Raw genomic sequence first — 12228 nt, forward strand, 5'->3', positions numbered from 1 at the left:
TTAGTTGCTGACTTGATTATTCAACACAAACAATGGAATTTTGTGGCTTTGCATGCAAATTTTTGCCAAGTAGATATTGATAGAATTCTTAGTATCCCTCTGAATCTATTTCCAACAGAGGATACAATTATATAGCATAATTTTTTCACGGGTTGATACTCTGTTAAATTGGGATATATATCAGTTTGCTTAATCTTGATAAAAAAGATGATACTGGGAATAGTTCTACCTCGACTGAGCGTTATTGGATAACTTTTTGGAGCCTCAATCTACCATGCATCAAAAATTTGAATTTTCGTGTGGAGAACCTTCCACATGGCACTACCTGTTACTATTGAGCTTCATCGTAGGCACATTGTTGTTAATTCTATATGCCCTCTATGCAAAACTCATATAAAAACAATAATTCATGCTTTATGGTTTTTCACTCGAGCAATGAAAGTGTGGCGCCAATTGAGACTACAAATTAATTTTCATCTTGTTTGTTCAATCACTTGTGAGGATTTCTTGTTGCACCTTTCTGCAAGCCTTTCAACTAAGCATTTTATGTAGTTTATGGAAAATTTACAAAAACAGTCGCTGCAATGGTATTGTTTGCAAACTCTTATTTTCTTGAATATCAAAGTGCTCAAATTACTACTCAGAGATCTAAGACAAGAGTGAAGTTGAATACAGATGCTTCTATTGATGATTAAGTTGGTGCAATCTTAAGAGATTCATCTGGCTCTATTATTGCAATATTATCAAGGTAAATTTAGGGTCGTCTTAAATCAGAAAAACTAGAAGCACTAGCCATGGCTATAAGTCTGAAGTGGCTCATAACTCTCAATTTGTGAGTGCATTACATCAAAATAGATTCACTCATTGTAGTTTAAGGATTGCATTCTTCACATTTTAATTTTCTGCTTTTCATGCGATCTTGAATTATATTAACTTTCTATAGTGTCCAATTTTACATGAGTACAAATTACTCATGTTTACAGATCTATTAATACTTATGCTCATACTTTGGCTAAATTTTCTCTTACGGTGGATAATTAATGTATTTGGTTGGAGGATTTTTCATCTTCACTTATAATTGTTATGTAATTTGGTCAAAAATTAATATAATAATCTTTTTCTTAAAAAAATCTAAATTAAATATACAGAAGTAGATATTATTTATCAAGTTGTGATATGATAATACAACTCTTTAAGAATTCATACAAAAAACTCATTTTAGAATGCTGATGTAATAAATTAAGTATAGGTCGAAATAAAAAGTTTGAGTTAATAATTGATGATGTTTATGTACGATATTAAAGTTGTATCATTCCTAGATTTATCAGACACAAGGTTTTACTGATATGATAATCTACAACAGAGTTTACTTGCATTTGGTATAATGCTATGTTCTTTCCAGAGCATTGGTTAAAGTAAAGCTCAGGTTGGGTGCATGGAGTATGCATCGGAAGGGACCGATATTGAACTTTGACATAGATTTATTAAACTTACCGTAATATCTATTCAAGTCAATATCGCCTAGTTGATCCTAGATCAAATGATCTAAATCCTGATATGATTAGGCTCAATCTCAAGAGTGTTATTCGTGTTCTTTGATTTGTTAGTTAAGCCTATTTTTGAGTCAGGGTGCTACGTACATTTTGGGAACACAGTAGTACAATTGAGTGGGAGCGCTAACATAAATATGGAATCTATAGCTTCTATCTGGCGAATAGTAAGTAAATGATGATTTCCTTCGAGCTTGACCAAACAAAAGTAAATGGTGGAGTAATCATTTCACATAGTTGAAATATCATTTATACGGGGTTAAGTGTTTTAAGGATAAAATACATTGTAAGGTGTCACGGTAATCTAATCACTTTACAGTGTAGATCATTCATATAGAGGATCATTGATCAAATTAGGATTATAACAATGGATAACTAATGACGTGTCTATATGGTGGAACATATAGAGCGTTCTATATACTAAGAGTGCAATTCTAAGTTCTATGCGTGGATTCAACGAAGAATTAATAAGTCAGTGAATTTAGATTATAAATTCTTGATCTGCTTATTGGAAGCTCGGTTATATAGACCCATGGTCCCCCCACTAGTTGAGATAATATTACTTGTAAGACTCATTTAATTGGTTTTGATTAATCAATTAAAATTCTCAAATTAGACTATGTCTATTTGTGAATTTTTCACTAAGTAAGGGCAAAATTGTAAAAAAAGAGTTTTTAGGGCATATCTGTTAATTAAGATACTTTGTATGGTTCAATTAATAAATATGATAAATGACAATATTATTTAATAATTATAAAATAGTTAGAATTGGCATTTAAATGGTTGAATTTGAAAATTGGCGTTTTTGGGAAAATGAGATGCAGAAATGATAAAACTGAAAAATTGCAAAAAGTGAGGCCCAAATCCATATAGCCATGGTCGGCCACTTTTATAGGCTTTATCATCTGATATTTTCATTATTTTAATGCCAAATAATTCAAACCTAACCCTATGTGGAATGCTATAAATAGATAGTGAAGGCTTCAGGAAATTTACACTTTTACTTCTGGTTTCCTTCAGAGAAAAACCTGAGCCTTCTCTTTCTAAACCCTAGCCGCCACCTTCACACTCTTCTTCTTCCTTGAATAATTTTGAACCTCTTAGTGATAGAGTAGTGCCCACACACAGCAAGTGATACCTCAATCATAATGAGGAAGATCGTGAAGAAAGACATTCAACAAGAAGGAGATTCAACACTAAAGAAAGGAGAGAAAGAGATCCAGGTTCAGATCTTGATAATACTCTGCGACAGAAAGGATACAAGGGTTAGAGATTTGAACGGAAGGAGACATTTTATTCCGCTGCATCCAATGTAAGGTTTCTCATACTTTATATGTGTTTATTTTATAATCGTTTTAGAAGTTCATATTTAGGGTGTTAATCAACATACTTGTGAGTAGATCTAAGATCCTGGTAAAATAATTTCCAACATACCAGTACCACAAATAGGGTAAATACCCCAAGGAAAGGATCGCCACAAGTGAAAAGTCACATTACTGGAAAGAAACAGATGTTCAATAGATTTATTCTCTGTCCCACAAAGGGGACAATTAACATCCTCAATAGGAAACCTTTTATAGATCTCAAATCAAACTGGGATTGCCTTGGACAAGATACACCACCACAGAGTCTTCAACCTTTATGAGATATTACAATTCCACAACTTTTTCCATAGCGAAGGAGCAACCTCAGAAGGAGGTACCCTATCTAAAGCTTGGGCTAGATAGGCCGATTTTCTCATGAACCGACCATTATTTTCCAATCCAAATCCATCTATCATTGCCCTGGCCATACGGAATGCCCCCTTTCAGGATTGCAGAAACAGTCTCCTTATCAAAAAGACTGTTTATAACTTATGGATATTCCAGCTGCCATTATCTAACAGAAGCTCGACAACTTTTTTCACTCTACTAGTGGAGGAACCATTAGAACGAGGGCAAAAGTCTTTCTTATGAGCTATCTAAGGGTCCTCCCAAACCTTCGTATCCTTTCCATCCGCCACCAACTTGTAAGCTCCTTTTCTTAAGACAGAGATGGTTCTAACCATATTTTTCCAAAACCAAGAATCTGAATCTTTGGAAGTACTGTTAAGGAAAAGCTTTCCTTTAAGGTATTTAGCTTCCAAGATCCTGCAGCAAAGGGATTGGTTACCAGTCAAGAGGTTCCACCCCCATTTCTCCATAAACGCTTGATTCATCTCTCTAGTTTTTCTAAATCCAAGACCCCCTAAAGACTTGGGGAGGCAAAGCTTATCCCAAGCTTTTAGATGGAGACCATGATTATCCTTTTCAAACTCTCACCAGAAATCACGAACCATTCCATCAATCTTAGCAACAAGGCGGCTCGAGAGCTTGGTCGTTTGCATAACATACATGGGCAACGTCAAGCCCACAGACTTTATAAGGGTGGCACGACCCGCTTTAGACAACGTCTTCGCTTTCTAGCCCTGAAGTTTGGACGTGAGATTATTCAGGATAAAATTAAATTCGGTATCATTTTGCCTGAATCTAAAAAGAGGTAACCCCCAACATTTGATGTTACCTTCCGGATATATAGGAAAACTTATATGTATAGTATTAGTACGTTTATGTTCACAAATGCATAGAGTAATATATTTAAATTGTATACAATAATATAATTAAATTAAGTAATATAGCCGCTCTTTGCGTGGCTAATTTAATTTTTTTACTATTATAATAAAATAACTATTTATTAATATAATATATAATAAGTTAAAATTTATTTTAATGTATAATAATATTTAATTATAAATTATTATTAATCATTTTATTTATTAAAAGTAAAACTCCATAAAATAAGAAAAAATAAATTATGTCTATTCACAATAATATTAATTATTATTATTTAGAGGATTATTAAAAAATTTATTAATATGTTCTATTATTTATTTATTGAGAAGTTTTAAATATTTACTAATATACATATATAAAATTTTAAAATGTTTTGCTAAAAACAATAGTTATTATAAAAATAAGTAAATAAGGTGGCACTATAATTTTTTTTTTAACTTTTAGTTATAATAAAATTTATCAGTAAAAGTAAAAAAAATATGACAATTATAAATCATCATTCCTATGTTGTAACAAAAATATCTGTAACTAAAAGTATTAGTCACAAAAATTACAATTTATTGTGACTAAATGTGTTTTTAGTCACGTTGTGACTAAAACTAAATTAGTGACAATTTGTATCTAAATACCATGTTTTAGTTACAAGTAACTTTTTGTTGTGACTAAAAGTCACATTTAATCAAAAAAAAATTATATTGTTAGTAAAATGTTGTTACTAAAGGTGCCTATTTTTTATAGTGTGGTTGTAACGGCCCCGCTTCAAGCCTCCATTGGGCCCTTATATTGTTAGTAAAATGTTGTTACTAAAGGTGCCTATTTTTTATAGTGTGGTTGTAACGGCCCCGCTTCAAGCCTCCATTGGGCCCTTACACCCACAGACTAATGACTCTTATACACGAGTACGCCACTTTGGCTGCTTCCTGGATTGATGACTGACCCTACAGACCAACACGAGTATTTTTAGCGTGTTTTGTCCTCACTCACACGCATCCTGGGAAAACTTCCCAGGAGGTCACCCATCCTTGAAATTGCTCCAGGCCAAGCACGCTTAACTGTGAAGTTCTTTCGAGATGGGCTACCGAAAAACAAGATGCACCTTGTTGATATAGGTAGTACCAATCAGTCCATTTAAGCTCTCTTCAACTGTGTAGTCCCATACCTACACAGTCTCAGAATCATCCCGCTTAACCTTCCCCAGGCGGTGTGGGATTGTACAGCTTACCCGGTGTTTCCCCTTACGGATGACGGGACTACTGACTGTCACAATCACCCCCCCTTACGGGGTCCGACGTCCTCGTCGACCACACTTCCGGCTGGGTCAAGGCTCTGATACTATTTGTAACGGCCCCGCTTCAAGCCTCCATTGGGCCCTTACACCCACGGACTAATGGCTCTTATACACGAGTACGCCACTCTGGCTGCTTCCTGGATTGATGACTGACCCTACAAACCAACACGAGTGTTTTCAGCGTGCTTTGTCCTCACTCACACGCATCCTGAGAAAACTTCCCAGGAGGTCACCCATCCTTGAAATTGCTCCAGGCCAAGCACGCTTAACTGTGGAGTTCTTTCGAGATGGGCTACCGGAAAACAAGATGCACCTTATTGATATAGGTAGTACCAATCAATCCATTTAAGCTCTCTTCAACTGTGTAGTCCCATACCTACACAGTCTCAGAATCATCCCGCTTGACCTTCCCTAGGCGGTGTGGGATTGTACAGCTTACCCGGTGTTTCCCCTTACGGATCACGGGACTACTGATTGTCACAATCACCCCCCTTGCGGGTCCGACGTCCTCGTCGACCACACTTCCGGCTGGGTCAAGGCTCTGATACCATTTGTAACGGCCTCGCTTCAAGCCTCCATTGGGCCCTTACACCCACGGACTAATGGCTCTTATACACGAGTACGCCACTCTTGCTGCTTCCTGGATTGATGACTGACCCTACAAACCAACACGAGTGTTTTCAGCGTGCTTTGTCCTCACTCACACGCATCTTGGGAAAACTTCCCTGGAGGTCACCCATGCTTGAAATTGCTCCAGGCCAAGCACGCTTAACTGTGGAGTTCTTTCGAGATGGGCTACCGAAAAACAAGATGCACCTTGTTGATATAGGTAGTACCAATCAATCCATTTAAGCTCTCTTCAACTGTGTAGTCCCATACCTACACAGTCTCAGAATCATCCCGCTTGACCTTCCCTAGGCGGTGTGGGATTGTACAGCTTACCCGGTGTTTCCCCTTACGGATCACGGGACTACTGACTGTCACAGTGGTGTAGAAAAAAAATGGAATGTTTCCTATAAATAATGCATTATTTTTATATCTGATCATTCAACACTGTATCTCATACGCTGTCTCACTATATCTCACCCGTTATTATTATTGTATCTGACCTATTAACTTACTCATTGTCTCACATCCGCTAATACAAAGGCCTGAAGAGCAATGGGAGCATCACTCTCAGTAAAACGACGACCTGATCAATAACAAGCACCACGTGTCATACAGTGCGCGATTTTGTTAGCAGACCGTTTAACATGACCAATAGAAACATTACTTAAAGAAGATAAAATAAATTGACAATCTTTAACGAAGAGACCAAAAATAGAAGGCATAGCTACCGAACTAAGAATAGCTTGAACTACTAAGATGCAATCTGTCTCTAAAATGACATTCGACTTATTATGCCTCTTTATCCAACTAAGTGCCTCTTTGACACTTAGAATTTCTGCAATCTCGGGTCGGCAACTGACAGAAGAAATAGTTGAAAACGCCTCAATTATTCGACCATCATGGTCGCGCGCTACAAAACCAGTGCCGATCTCATTTGTGTCTTCAAAAACTGCCCCATCCACATTAATTTTTATCTGTCTAGCAGCCGGTTTGGACCAGTGTTCTCTTGTGTCAGTGCGATTGGAAGCCAGGGAACCCGAATCCAGCCGCTTAGACTGGGCACACGTCCATTGTCGAAGAGTAGTACGAGCCAGCCAAACAACATCAGCAGCACTACAACTTTTACTATTCCAAAACATATCATTCCGAGCCTTCCAAATTGCCCAGGCAACCATGACAACTTCTTCAATCAATCCCTTATTGCCTACGGCTAACACCTCCATAAACCAGTCAAAAAAATTGGATGATGCAGAATCACCAACACCTAACGCCGATCGGAGCCAACATGAAAAGGAGCATTGAACCAACACATGGAAAATTGACTCGTCCCCATAATTGCACAACACACCGTATAAAGCCACAGGAACATATTTACTATGAAGCCACAACTACTTCAACCTACATGTTTATATTTTAATTCTTGAAGCTATATATTTTTTTAAAAAAAATTAATAATAATAAATTAGTTAGGTTATTTATCATATACGGAATCGTTCTCTATATCAACCAAAATTAGAATATCAATTTTATTTTTATTTTTTTAAATAACTCAAAAATATATCTATATATAACTTAAAATATTTTTTTTTTCTTTTTGTCTTAGAAAAAAACCACTTAATCTAACAAACTAATATCAAAATCTTCTTTTATTATTATTATATGGTTATTTGTTTTTTTGCTTTTTTTTAATTTAGTGGATATTTGTTTTGAGTGCTCTACTGTTTTATTTATTTATTTATTTTTTGTTTTTTTTTTAAATATGATTTAATGAAATTTTTAAGTAAAATATTATAAAAATGAAAAAAAAAAACAAATAAATAAGAATGGTGATTTATTTTTTTTATATATAAAAAAACTATAAAAAGGAAAGAATTAAGAAGATAATGGTAATTTATTTATTTTTAAGCTATAAATTAATCTTTTAATGTATGGTACTATGATAGTCTATACCACAAAATATGAATTGATGCTCAAGCAAAAAACAAAGCTTAATTTAAAATTGAATTAATGTTTTGTAAATAAAAACAATCGAGAAAAGTATATACTTTCTAAATAACACAAATACCATATATATATATATACTAGGTAAAAGTTACGTGCAATTGCACGTATGTTTAAACTGTTTTTAGGTAATGTATTATGCTTTGTAATTGTTATAATTGTTGTGATTTGTAATGTATTGTAATTTAATTAAATAAACTCCATGTGTAATAATCAACTCTGAATAAAGATGACTATACACATGTAAAAAGAGAAAAAATAGCAATGCTGGCTATTTAAATTAAGTGTATAAAAAGATCAAATAAGCACTAGGAAGAGAAAAGTGCAGGGGCTGCCTTCACTCTTTGATGAACATTAATTATATATTTAAGTATATTTGTTCATGACACCTAAACAAGCAAAAGTCATAGAGAATGCAGTGATATAAGTTGCTGAAACTTACAATCAAATTTAATAATATCTGTTATAAAATGATGAAAATATGCTTAAGAGGAAAAATGATAATTTCCTTACAAAAGGCAAAATAACGAATATACATTCAAGATTCAAGGTACCATGGACAACCACGAACAACTTAGGGAAGAAAGTCAGATAGAAAGTTCTATGACCCACATCAAGGAAAAGTCCTCCAATTAAGAAGCAACATATGAATAAGGTCAAGAAGTAAAATTAAAATAGCACTTTTTCTAAGATCCAAACCCTAAAAAAAAGCTTAGCAACTACATTGTATAGCGTAGTGGAAATTAAAGACTTGAATTAACAGCTAGTCTTAAATGATCATAAAGCAAGAAAAACCTGATAATTTATTAGCTTTAGAACATATTTCTCAGCAAGCCAATACACACCAAGAGAGTGTTCAAACCAGGAATGCGATGCGCAGGATAAATCATCTGTCATGCCTGAATCAAGTTAAAGGAGAAAATGCTAGCTCTAAGATTGAAGGCTACAATTTCAATCAGGGTAACCCACTCTTATTAATGATAAATTAGAGCTATGTATCATACAAGCACGTTGAGTTTTGTTACTTCTTGCGCCATTTTCTTGGTACCTACTAAATGATAAGATATTGATGGACACTTGACAGCAAATGATTGCTCCATCAGTAGGCTAACTCTTAATTCCTACAAATCAAACAATATTCGAAGCTAGCAGCCACCATATAACAAAGAACTTACAATGAAAGTAAACAGAAATTCTTAGTCAAATAAGCAACAAATATGTCTATGACATGAAATTTAAATTAAAAATTACTTACCGATTCTGATTGGTAGTCAGTTGGTGTGTATCCTGTTCTGAAGAATATATGACTGAAATTCCTGGCCATCTCTGATATACCAAAAAAAAAGAGTAAATAAAGAAGAACGAGAGAGAACAAAGAAAAAAACATTAAAGTCGGAAACAACATAGTTAGCCTAAACATTCATAGGGAAGATATCAATTTTTCATAGTAAACACTACATACACGATCAGTGACCCATCAGCTTAATTGAAGTTTCCCATCTCCATCAATTTTAGCTAAATTCTTCCAAATACTTGTAATATTATGTGTGTCATAAAGTTGAGGAACACAACCTACACCTAATAAGCTCCACAAAAATATAGCTCATCCAAGATAAAAAAAAATAATAAAAAAATGATAAAGTAATTGTTATAAAGTTGAAGCATTGAAGTGTTATTACTCTTTCCCCACTCTTCAACTCACATATCCATTTCTCTTCCTGTTAGAGAAGAATAAATTGCTAAGTGGTGTGTCGAAACTTCATGAAGTATATATATAGCTTTGTTAAAAAATTCCACAAATTCACAATGCATATGAGAAGCTATGTTTCCCATTTGAAGAAAATTCACATAGAAAATGATTCCTTTTCTCTAATATGTAAGTTACTACTTTAATTACTCTATTTTCTTTTCATTCATGGACACGAAAAACTGAAAGTAAAATTCACCTCTTTTTTTTTTCCTTTTTGATACCTAATCCATATATGATATTATGTATATACAACTCTAATACCTGAATTCACTTAACACCTGCTAAACTTGGTTCAAATATTATTATTGGACTCTAAATTGACTTGCATGTAATATCACAGTTTATGGAAAATGGGTATTGGCAGTTTATCCATAATATCAAAGAAACATGAAATAATACTTCATATTTCATTACTTAAATCCTATTGAAATTAAGACAACAATATTATTTTATTGGACCTGGTAATGTATGTAGGTAAAAGAAGCTCGAACTTTCGAACTTTCTCTTACCATTAGTTTTAAGCTTCATTGGGGAAGCTGAAATATGTAAATGTGAGCCAAGGTGGCATCATATTGACAAGGATTATAAAACAGCTACAAGAACTGCATTAAACACTACGATTGTACATACTAAAAGCCTGCATCAACAATTCCATTGTTTATATGCAATTGAGTTGGACTATGCCCATATTATACCTCAATCACCAAGCAGTCATGAGAATTAGCCTCATCAACAATTCCATAGTTTATACGCAATTGAGTTGAACTATGCCCATAATCTGCAATTTTGATGGAGGTTCCTTGAAAAAAAATGTCACAAACGGGGCCGCTAAAGTCGAAACCTTTGAACTTCATCCACAAATCTGAAGGGTGAATACAACAATTCATTATGTTTTTGAAAAAAAAAACTATGGCCACCATGGCTATACGAACACGAGTATAAATGACTTATGCATCATCCTCCGATTGCTCGTCTGACGAAGAGATTAATCTCAAATTGTATTGTTGAGTCGCATATAGTCCTCAAAATTAAATTATTTATTATTTTGAAAAAATATATATATTTTTAGAAGGTAACCTGCAAGAGGGAATTGAGAGGAGATCTCTAAGGAGTGAGCCCAAATGTGTCCACAACTGAGAAAATGAAAGAAAAAAATCACATACCAAAAAATTCAAATAAGGAAAAAAAAAATTACTATTATAAAAGAAAGATACATACCTGAAAAAGCTAAATAGGAATGTGTTTTTCTCTTTTACTATTAACCTTTTGAACTTCTTATCCTTCTTCTGCTAGTTCATCCTCTTCGACTTCTTCCATATTTTTCCATTTGACATTTGATTCCAAAACCATTTCTAGGGTTTCATTCTCTTTGGCTCCGTCTCTGCATACATCCTCTTCGACTTCTTCTTTTTCAAATAAGTTCCATATTTTCCCATTTGACATTTGATTCCAAAACCATTTCTAGGGTTTCATTCTCTTTGGCTCCGTCTCTGCATAGATAAATCAAACTGTCTTTGCGAGAAAATAGGATGGAGAGTGACAAAGTAGAGGTCTAGTATTCTTTTATTTATTTATTATTTTTTAAAGTTAACGTGGATGGTTTTTTGGGGTTAAATTTAACAGGTTTGTTAGAGAGATAAGATGATTTTTTTAATATGATTTTTTTTAATTTAAAAAAAGATTGTTTAATTTTTTGGGTTTATTTGTTAACGTATTAACATCGTTAAATTTAACAGAATATTCTTTTATTTTTAAGGTATATTCTGTTAAACCAAGAAACCAAGAAATGTCGTTAAATAGGCACTTTTAATATATAAAGATATATATAATTTTTAAGAAAATTAATCAATAATAGAAATTATACATACACATACAAAAATGTAGATCAATTTTGAGAATCTGTATGTGATTAAGAAAGTGAAAAAAAAGAATACTTGACCAGACATATGAACAATAAATTAATATAAAAATATAAATTATGTATATAGCTGCATAGTGAAAGTGGCCTTTGGGATGTTTCCATTGAAAATGTACCTAATATTGTAGTTAAGGCCCCATAATCATTTCTAACCTTCATTAATGATTGAATAAGTATATAAACTCTCAATAAAAGAAAAACATATTATGAAAAAATCACTAACAAAAAATAAATTTTTTTAAAAAAAATGTTAATAAATCTAATAAAATATTAAAACTGAGAAAAAAAAAATAGATGTATACATTTTATGTCAATTAACATTTATAAAAATGAGAGAATTAATTAAAGAGAAAGCAAAGAACTAATGATAATTAGATAGATTTTAGACCGCTCATATATCTTTTATATATATATATATATAGATTGTCGGATTCATTTGGTATACTGTATTACATCGTATTGTATTGTATAATATTATCTTGAATTGTATTTTATGTAATATTTTTATATAAAACTATATA

The 12228-nt window shown here is 33.2% G+C and overlaps 1 long non-coding RNA gene across 2 annotated transcripts; it reads right to left on the reverse strand.

Annotated features, from left to right (window-relative positions):
* Nucleotides 1–8819: 8819 nt before the first annotated feature.
* LOC115715939 (uncharacterized) lies at nt 8820–11609 on the reverse strand. 2 transcript variants are annotated; one of them, XR_009684205.1, is made up of 5 exons: nt 11008–11609; nt 10867–10922; nt 10485–10651; nt 9295–9365; nt 8820–9160 (listed from the first exon to the last, which is right to left on the reverse strand). It is a non-coding gene; the product is annotated as an uncharacterized LOC115715939 (long non-coding RNA). The 2 variants fall into 2 exon arrangements; XR_009684204.1 differs by having other exon boundaries at nt 8820–9365; nt 11008–11348.
* Between the last annotated feature and the right edge of the window lie 619 nt (nt 11610–12228).

The sequence above is a fragment of the Cannabis sativa genome, chromosome 1, assembly GCF_029168945.1.
Source record: "Cannabis sativa cultivar Pink pepper isolate KNU-18-1 chromosome 1, ASM2916894v1, whole genome shotgun sequence".
Classification (NCBI taxonomy): domain Eukaryota; kingdom Viridiplantae; phylum Streptophyta; class Magnoliopsida; order Rosales; family Cannabaceae; genus Cannabis; species Cannabis sativa.